Here is a 10,716-nt window from a genome sequence, read left to right as displayed (position 1 = left end):
TTGAAGTTTCATAATAAAGAATTTTGGCTTTATTAGTGTAGAAAAAATATAAAAGGAATATTTTTTTAGATGCGTGAATTATCACTTTCCTTCAAAAAGAATTTTTTTAAAATGAAACTTATAGACAGATTTTTATCTACGAAAAGGATAAGAAATATCATCAAGCAACAAATGGAAAAGTTTAGTAGTATTTTCAATGCAAAAATTAAAATTTTATTAAATGCGTGTAAAAATTGAGGCCGGTTTACGAAATAGACTAAATATATAAATTTTTATAATTATGATATTTTTGAAATATAGTGATATAAGTCTTAGCGAAACTACTTTCATTAAATAAATTATGCGCCCAATTTTGCTATGGATCAATTTAAGTTCGTTTCGTACTCTTTCAAATATTTATGTTTTTAAATATGATTCTGCCATAAATAGGCTTTCATTTACTTAATTTTAACATAGTCTTTTAGCTCAAAAAAACCCGCCTTTCACATATACCTAATATGTCAAAAAAAAACTATTCTAGAAAAAATTGTGAATTATTTTTGATTGAAAATAATGTTTTATGATTTTTACTTCTTTATATAATTTTGCTTTTATTAAAATAGAAATATCAAATCGATTCATATATTTGATAAATACTTGTTATTTTGTCGACAAAAATTAAAATATATCAGCTAAATAACAATATAGCTATAAACTCTTGAACCAATTATATTTTGTAAATATTGGGAGATGCTGGAATAATATATAAATTTAAAAAGGAGCAGAAGGAAAATAAATACTACAGCAATTATAAAATAATAATAAAAAATTCAAATAGATTTTTTATAATGCTTCAGGGAAGACTTTTGCCTTGTATGATGATCCCTCAATGATTTTGAAAAAAAATAGCTATTCAAATGATAAAAAAATTACAAGTATAAGGCTGGTTTTTTAAATATTTGCGACGAGAATTTGATAATATATATTTAATATATTTGAGTAAATACTTGATCATGAAAATAAATGATCTTTGTGCATAGAAGACTTGATCATCTCGATATTTTTGATTTAAATAAAAATAGTTAATTAATAAGTACAAATAAAATCGATGCTTTTTTATGCCAATCGTAATTTTTAATAAAGCAAACTAAGAGTGTTTTTCTTTTATAATAAACGTAGACTTCTTTTTTTTTGTGTTAAATAAGTTAGTTGTAAAATATAAATTTATTATTACCACAATGTTCTGCATATATCTACAAAGCTTATTGAATTTAGAGCAGTATTCTTTACCGATTAATAATTTAACCAATAAATTTAAGTGGTTCTTATAAAATTGTGCGTATTTGTTAATAATAAATCACATTTAAGTAATTAGTGATAATTTGAAAAAAATTAAATTATAATTTGTAATTATTTCAAAATCCTTTAAATTGAGATCATTGTGGTCATTTTGATTATTTTCATTTAAAAAAAGCATAAATATTGTTTCGTACTAAAGGTGAATTTCATAACCAATCTTCTATTAACACCTCCGGAGATCAAAAAGATGTCATATTTAGTAACAATTTACAATTTCGATCCATGTTTTTTTATATTGAAATGGATATATCTAGTTATGAGAAATAAATTGCTATTTACTTATGAGAGAAGTATGTAATGAAGCCCTTATCAAAAAATGATCTTTGATCACAAAATAATAGCTTAAGAGAATTAATCACATCTTTTAACTAAAAAAATAATTAATAAAAGTCTAGATGTAAATATTATTAAAAAATTAACCTACAGCTAATCCGAACAAACTATCCCATTTTTCGTTATTATTTTTAAAGCTTACCTTGTTTTAATAATTTCAAAATAAAATTAGATTCACATCGCATATATATATTATGCCAATATTTAAAGTTTTCTTTATTTGTTTATGCATTATTTATTTTTTTGAAGAAAAAATCGTTTTATAGTATTTTATAAAGGATTGATAGGTCTCAAATTTTTAGTATAACTGCGATTTAATTCCATATGATCAAATTTAAAAAAAAATGCTTATAATTGATTTGGAAGCCATTTGAAATATCAAACGAAGTGACACTAATAAAAACTATAGTTAGAAAAATGAATTCTTTGTGTAGTAATTTCATGTGAAATGTCAATAAAAGCACCTACCAAAATTTGATTTTTCTTTAAAATTTTATTCCATCAATCAAATATTCTAGCATTTTTTTGTTATTTATTTTAAAATTTTGATGGGTAATATTAACCGATTGAATTCTAAAAATTATATTTTATCGTGTTGCTGTATTTTTTTTCATATAACATTAAACCTAGCCTGTATTTTAGATCTAATGATTTCTGTTTCTAAAAATAATTATTTCCCAGTATATTTACACTATATGTTAAAAGATTTATTAAAAATACAATTTTTTTCGAATAAACATCATATACCATATAATGTACGGTTTTTATTATTAGAAATATCCTTGGTAACTATGGTCGTTATTATAAAAGCATATTTTGTTTCTGACTAAAATTTATGCACACAGTGAGAATTTCATATTTCTATAATTCAATAATAGATGCAAAACCTTATAAAAAAATACGATCACTACTACCCCATGTTCTTAGAATTTTTTTTTGCTCCAAAAAAAATTATAGAATTTATATTATCTACAAATTTTACTCAATGAAAGTTTTAACTTATTTATGTATTTATATATCGTATTTTACAAGACTCACCGCTGTTTAGTGAATCTAGAGGAGATCACCTCGGAAATTGTGGGGGAAAGTCTAAATAACACAAATTAAATTTACATCGATTCTGCAAATAGTTCCGGTAGTTTTTATTCGATTAAATGTCAAAACTAAAGAGTTTATTTAATGCATTCAGACAATAACATCTTTTTCTTATGGCAATAGATTCCTTTTAAAGATTAATAGACACGCCTACTAATATTATGTAGAGTATATGCTATTTTCATAAATATTATGATTAAATAATTAACTTTAAAATTTAATCTTATAAAATCAACATATGGATGAAATAATTTATTTTTTAAAATTTCAAACAACATATTTCTTTAATAGGTATAAAAACCAGAGATTAAAAACATGTAATTATTTTTGTGAGTGTAAACAATCAGAAAAAATACAAATTTCAGCGCTTTATTAGCAAAATTAGAATTAATCATCTATATTTACCGGGTAATGGTGATCTTTAAGTTTTAAAATTTAGATATCTTTTATAACTATTAATTCGATTGTGAAAAATAAGTAAATAATGTAGACATAACAAGATTTTCTTCTTCTTGGATCTTTGAAATATATAATTACGTTTTTTAGGCCTTATTGTATTAATATTTGCATTTCAGTCGAATATGATGGTGGACCATATCTAAAACCTTTTTTTTATCTATGATTTTTTAACAGATTAAATTGATTTAGTTTTCGGCTAAGAATACAAACCTTCAATTTAAAATAATGCATAAAATGACTATTTATAGTAGGAATATGAATTTTATCCTATAAATGTAATTTTTTATTTTAACGGAATCAATTATAAGAAATTTAGGCAAAAATATATCCCTAGTTTTTTTTATTTAGCGTTATCATATATGTTTTGAGATTTTAACATTTGGTGAAAGGTATAATAATAAAAATTCCTCGCCTTTCAATAGTATATTAGGCTTCAATATAAAAAAATATTTTTATGTATTTACGGCAATTTTGACAATAATTCTTAAATAATAATTTTTTCCTTCTATTTAAACAGATTTAAAGTGTTTTATAATCGTCTAAGTGTGGAATAAAAAAAGTATACCTAAGAAATTTATATTCTTGATTTCATCTATCACTTAAAAAAGTTAAAAATATCTGAAACTATAGAATAAGTAAATGAGCATCATAATATAAATATCCCATTCTATTTATAAAGTCCTTATAAGAAGTTTTCGCTGCTGGCGTGAATAAAATAAGCCGTAATTTATCAAAAATATTGAGTAATATACTGATTTTGAACTATAATATGTCTTAAATACTTACAAAATTTGCAAATACAATTTAATCATTTTTTTATCACAATGAAGAAAGTTCGTTAATATTATTTATCAAATGCAGTATGATTTGTCTAAAGTACCCTTTTTGTAAACAGCTAAACCAATATATTACTTTTAAACCAGCCTTAAATTTAATCACGACATTGATTTTAACAGCCCTATTAATTTTTTGATTATAATCAATCTTTCGATACAAAGTTTCGAAAAATATTAAAATATAAAATTAAACCTAGAATCGATGGATTATAATATTTTGTATCTTGTAATATTTATTTTTATTTTGTACGGCTATTCGAGCCACACATCCAACTTGAATCACAAAATTACAGGTGAAGAAACTGCCTTGAGAGTTGCAAGGCATATTAAGCTAGTAAATTCTGCTAATAGACCACCAGAAGTATTTTAAAAACAGATTTACATAATAAATACAAAAATATAATCTTTTGTAATTTTTATTTTTTTTTAGCCCAAAAATTTATCAAAAAAAAATTATATTTAGGAGAAAATGAAAAGATAGGCAAAATTGTATTTTAAAAAATATAGGAATATATAACAAATAATAATTGCTAACAAAGATTATCTTATTTTCTGTAAAAGATTTTTAATGAAATCCAATCGGTCCAGTAATGACCTTACAGACTATATAAACAATATACTGGTAAAAATTATCTTTTAATTCGGTACTTATCTAAGATCGCGAAAAGACAAAAATCAGGAATCATTTTAATTGATAATTCACACTATATATCGGGAAATATAGGTATAGCATATGTTTTTTATTTGCCAAATGTATTTTTACTAATTTATATAAATATTTAATATTTAAACTTAAAATATCCTTCGTATTTATTTGTAATGCAAAGTACTGTATTTTTGATTTGATTTAACATGGTATATAAAGATATAAAAACACGAGTTTTCGTATTATAAATGCTTAAATTATATATTCTCGAGCAACAATGCTATATTATTCATATTTGATTTTATTTGTAGTTCATTTTACATATAATTAATTAAATGTATATTGAAATTGAAAAGTTCGAATCCCCTTGTTATTTAATTTTTATACTTCTCCAATATATTGTCAAAATTTCAGGGCCAAATATTCGAATTATGTTTACTTCCTATACAAGACTTTTTTTTAATTGTTTAATTGTGTTTTCTTGTTTTTTAGTCAAAATTTGTGTCTATTTTCAATGATTTTATAAAGCGCAGACCTCTATAGTTTTTTTTTCTAATCAACATTCATCATAGGATTTTGTGTTTTTATGATCATTTCTCAAGACCAGACTAGAAAATAGAACATATGAAAAAAAATTTTAATGTAAATTATATAAAATCTTCCTTGTAATGATAAATCTTTTTTTAAAATACTTTATCGTGATTCATTCATGTAGATTAATGTTTATCCTTGAATTAGATTTATTTTTAATTACTTAAATTTGTTTTTTTACGAAATAACGGGCTTTTAAGACATATAATTGTGTTTTTAATTTATTTTTTTATGCTTCTTTATATCGAAGTCACTAATTTATTGCATCATAACAATAAAATTTAAAACAGATTTAAAATTTTCGCTCGTTGACTAATGTTTATACATATAAATATGTAAATCTATTTTGTGTTTTTATATTGCTATGCACATGATTTAAATAATAGTTTTTTTACATTTTAAGTATAAGAAAGAAGTGGTTTTATATGACTATTTTAATTATTTTTATCATTTTTTAATAGTAATCTGTATATTTATGTGTTGTATTCGATATATTATGATGTCATCTAAAAATATATAACATGCAACAAAATGACCACATATGAGTATCCACGAGTGAATGCAACCTTTTAACGTTCTTAAAATGAACGTAAATATATAGAAGAAATTCTTACAAACTAAACTAGGCTGTTAAACTTAAAATCATCGATTTTTGCGAACTTTATCATGTATAAAAATCCAAATGGGTTTTTTAAATTAGTATATCGTTTTTTTTTTAATATCGAGGGCCAGATAATAGTTTTTTACGTGGTAAAGCTAAAATTACTGAATTAATTAATTTTTTTCTTAATTTTGCTTTGAGATTTTTTTAGATTATACATTCCAAATTAATGGAAGCTAATAACTAATTTAATTTATTATATGCACCATTGTAGGCCATTTCATAACTAGATTATTTTTATTAATTTTTTTTTGGGTTAAGTTTCTTTGCTTTTATAAATTACCTCTACTGAAATGTTGACAGCTCATTAAGAATATTGTACAACTCCTTGATTCATCTTCTAACCCCTTCCTCTGATCTATCTTCGTAAACTGCTCTTCTTATGTCACATTATATGTGTTCAAGTGTCTTGCAATAGTGAGAACTTGCATTTATGCTTCTACTTCAACTGGGTTTTATAAATTTTACATATTTTTTATAGAATTTCTTTACCCCTCATCCCAAGTCATTATATATGTCTTTTTTTTTGTTAAACATTTGTATACGTGACCAATTTCATACTTTCTATATTTCTCATTCTCAATTTCATTTAAGCTGTCAAGGCTAGTTAAAACCATTTCATTCGAAGTAATAATATTTTATTTTTTATCATATAGGAACATATCCGGTCTATTTTGTTATATACGTATATCCGTTTAAATTCTAGTATTTTCCATTATTTTCGCAGGTTTATTGTACTGAGTGGGTTTGTCATTTTTGGTTTTCTTGAAGTTGTAGCGCCTTGATAAAAGGAACTGAAGACGCCTTAAGATTTCTATGTGCTTTCGCGTATAATCATGTCCATAAATAACTTAAAACTCGTTGCCAGATGATCAATTATTTTCATGACTTCTTTAGAGTGTGGACACTTTATTATCTTACCGAAGAATACATTTCTGTCTTGAGTACAACAGAATTTACCTTCCTCTGTTGGTTTTATATTCCCGTCTTTTGAATATGTCTAAATATAATATTAAATTTATGTAAAAATTTGGATCAAGTATAATATCCATCCAAAAATTAATTTGTGCAATATTAAAAATTCGTACAAAATTATAAAGTATTTAGATCCCAATAATATAATTTAAGATTTTAGGTTAAACATCTCTCTCGAATAGCAAACATAATATGATCACATAATATTTTTGACGAATAAAAGTTGAAAAATAAGACTGGTTCAACTTCGTGATTTTGACCATCGATCGAGCATTAGCAAAAATAAAAATTAATCGATGAAACATAAAAATTTTAAGCTAAAAATATTTTCACTTCTCGAGACATTAGTAAGAATTTAGGCAACTTTTAAGTGTGCTAATTAATTATATACAGTGTACTTATGCCACAAATACACGTTTCAAATAGTCTTATAAGAATTAATACTACTGTTATTGAATCGTTTAACCACCAATAAAAGTTCGAGGCTAAAAGATGAAAAGTCACAATAACTAAAGGGGATTGTGCTTTTTAAGAATATTTTTTCACTTTCAATAATCGACATAATTATTTGTCCACCATCAAAAATTCAATAGAATTTTTATAAGATATTTTTCATTATTTTTTATTTTATAATGTATTATTTTAATTATTTTTTAATTACAAGTTTTATATTTTCCCCAAAGATGGAAAAAATGAATTTGATGGAAAACTTTGATCGTCTATCTTAAGTTTTTTATTGAATATAATTTAATCTGGGTTTTGACACAAGGTTTCGCAAAGAAGATTAAAATATAAAAAACAAAAGTATCTGATGGAATTAGATAATTTATTTTATATTATTTCGATTTTTATTTTGTATAGCTCATTAAAGCAAACTTATGATTTCCATCAAAATACATCGGGTGAAGAAACGGCGTTGAAAGTAGCGAAATATGTACAGCAAACTGATACTGCTGACAAAACAAATTAGTTCTGTAAAACTAGTAATAAAATCCTGTCCGAAAAAAAAAATATTGAAATATTGTCAAAAATAAGTTTTCTGTTTTTTTTGGCATTAACTTGTTACTAGATTATTTTATTTTAAAAAAAATTAAATTAAACTCGATTTACTTCTTTATTAAACTTTACGGAATTTTTTTATATTTATGAAGATTTAAATATTTAAACTGAAGTTATATAAAAGAATTGCATTGATAAAGGAGCAAAAATTTCAATTCGATCGAACCTAATTTTTGAGGGGATGTGATGTATTTTCCGTTTTTCAGGGCATTCAAATTATTAAAAAGTGCACTTGTAAATTAATATCTTTAATTAAGATAGACATTCAAATTGAATCTATAATATCTTTAAAAAAAATATGATATCATTGAAAATACATAGGTTTAGAGCCTATTTAATAGCACAATATAATTAATATATAATTGTATCTTGTAGAGCCACAATTCGAAGTTATCATTAAGTCTAATTATAAAAAAAAATATAAGAAGTAAATAAATTCATTATTACATGTAAAATAAAGGTGTAATATCGTGTTTAAACAATATAAATCCCCTAAAATCATGAGAATTTTTTTCGGAATGGTCTGAAACCTGAAAAATGAAAATTATTCTTAAACTGAATATATCGATGATGTACAAATAAAATCTACAACAACGATCATATACTATATAATACAAATAATATCGGGTATCTTGAATTTTTGGTTGAGGATATTCCCGTTTATTTAGATTTGGTAAAAAATAATCACAGTTCGTTAGATAAAACCAGAAATATCGAATTTACTCACGCTTAAACATTCAAATAAAGTTAAAAATAAGGCCTTGAAAAATTATGGGAATAAAAAAATTTTCACTATGAAATATGCGTTTTAGTTGTAGTAATTTATCTTATCATTTTTAGAGCTTCAACTTAAGATTTTAATCTAAGCTTTCCATACAATTCCTCTAAAAAATTGAAAATCGCGTTCTTTTGGTAAAAAGATCAAATAATTAATTATAACCTACACTTATAATTAAATATATAATATAAAAATTGATACCGATCAAAAATATCATATGTTGGATCAGAAAATACCATAAATTCGTTTTCTTGACCATTTTACTTAATTCGAATATTTTTTCTGTAAAAATATAGATTCATTCTAGATTTCATTACTAATTTAGCAACCAATTTATATTACGTGGTGGATTTTTTGTAAATTTACGTATCGATTCTAAAATATTTTTTTTCAAAGTCTTCAATTATACACAAAAAAAAAATTCGAATGTAAATACAGGTAGAAAAAGTCAACTATGCATTCTATGAATTAATTATATAGGTAAATTTAATACTTAATACATAAAATTTATTTATTTTTATTAAATTGTAAACATTATAAGTAATTTATAGTTAGAGCACATATTGTATATTTATCTAAATTATTAATTGAAAAAAGACTATTTCGGTTTAAAAATTGGGAATAAAAAAAATACTCTCCATATTATCTGGAATTAAATAGTATTGACTTGACACAATAACACAACTTGTTTATATTTATGCAATAAATGTATTATTTCTGGATCAAAATTACAACATAACTCAAAACAATAAAAATACCGTTATTTGTAGGCGGTGTTAGATTTTATAAACAGATAATCAACTATCTAAGATCTAACTAAATACAGTATCTGAAAAATATTTTAACCTAATTAAAGACATAATTATAACTATTTAAAATACTTGACACGATGATAAATTTTTTTTTACAGCACATTGTTTAGCTAGAATAATCTAGAAGAATTTATAATATGCAATAATGGTTTTTCGTATAAATACAAAAATAAAAACATGCTTATTTTATTTTTTTTAAAAATTTTAAAAAAAAATTGACGATTGATCAATATAAATTTACATGAAGCTGAAAATATGATCATGATCGAAAGTGTGCTTATGTAAATACATATATAAATGAAAAACAAATGATTATCGATAAAACAGGCATATTTATTGTGATAATGAATATCTAAACAAAAATACCAGTAATACAGATCTTACAAAAAAAATACACTGAACACACATTAGAATCCTTCATATCACAATCTCTAATTTTATTTTGATATATAGGCAAATTGATTTTATAAATAAGTTATTATGAAAAATATTTTTTAGTAACATCACACAAGAAATAGAGTTCTCGATTATTGAAACCGAAAGATATCATAGAGTACAATATAAAAGTACATATGTGGTTTAAGCACTACAAGTGCGTTTTTTGACGCTGTCTTATTTTGATAGCACCGAGGCTTAAGTGACAACTTTAGATGAGAGCTACTATTTTTTTGTATCTGCGTGTGGTTATGATAAAAAACAAAGAAAAATACAAATATAATGTTTAAAATTATATTAAAGTACATCATAATTTTTCCTTTTTTATATAATCTTCAGAGCCATCTAAAGTATTTGGATGTATTATAATCAACAACAAAATTGCACTAAACCATTATATGGTGAGCTTATAGTACTATAATAGGTTCTTTAAATTAAAATAAAAATATATCACATGTAAATATTTAAAATATCCAAATTGTTACCAATCAAATTATTATTTTACAATATAAATTAAGTAGCTTCTCACCCATATTATAAATATGAAATTGCGTTCGATGTGATAGATACCAATAAGTTTTTGTGATAAATTTTATAATTCTTTTTGTAATATATCCCGTTTCGCGTGAACATTTTTTTTTGTTTTAATTAGTTTGGAATTTAAAAAAAATTCAAAACAGACATGGCAGTTTAACCCT

Source organism: Rhyacophila brunnea, unplaced genomic scaffold (genome assembly GCF_057557595.1).
Source record: "Rhyacophila brunnea isolate RB1 unplaced genomic scaffold, BYU_Rbru_1.0 scaffold_73, whole genome shotgun sequence".
Classification (NCBI taxonomy): Eukaryota; Metazoa; Arthropoda; class Insecta; order Trichoptera; family Rhyacophilidae; genus Rhyacophila; species Rhyacophila brunnea.
Note: the sequence above shows the minus strand (reverse complement) of the source record.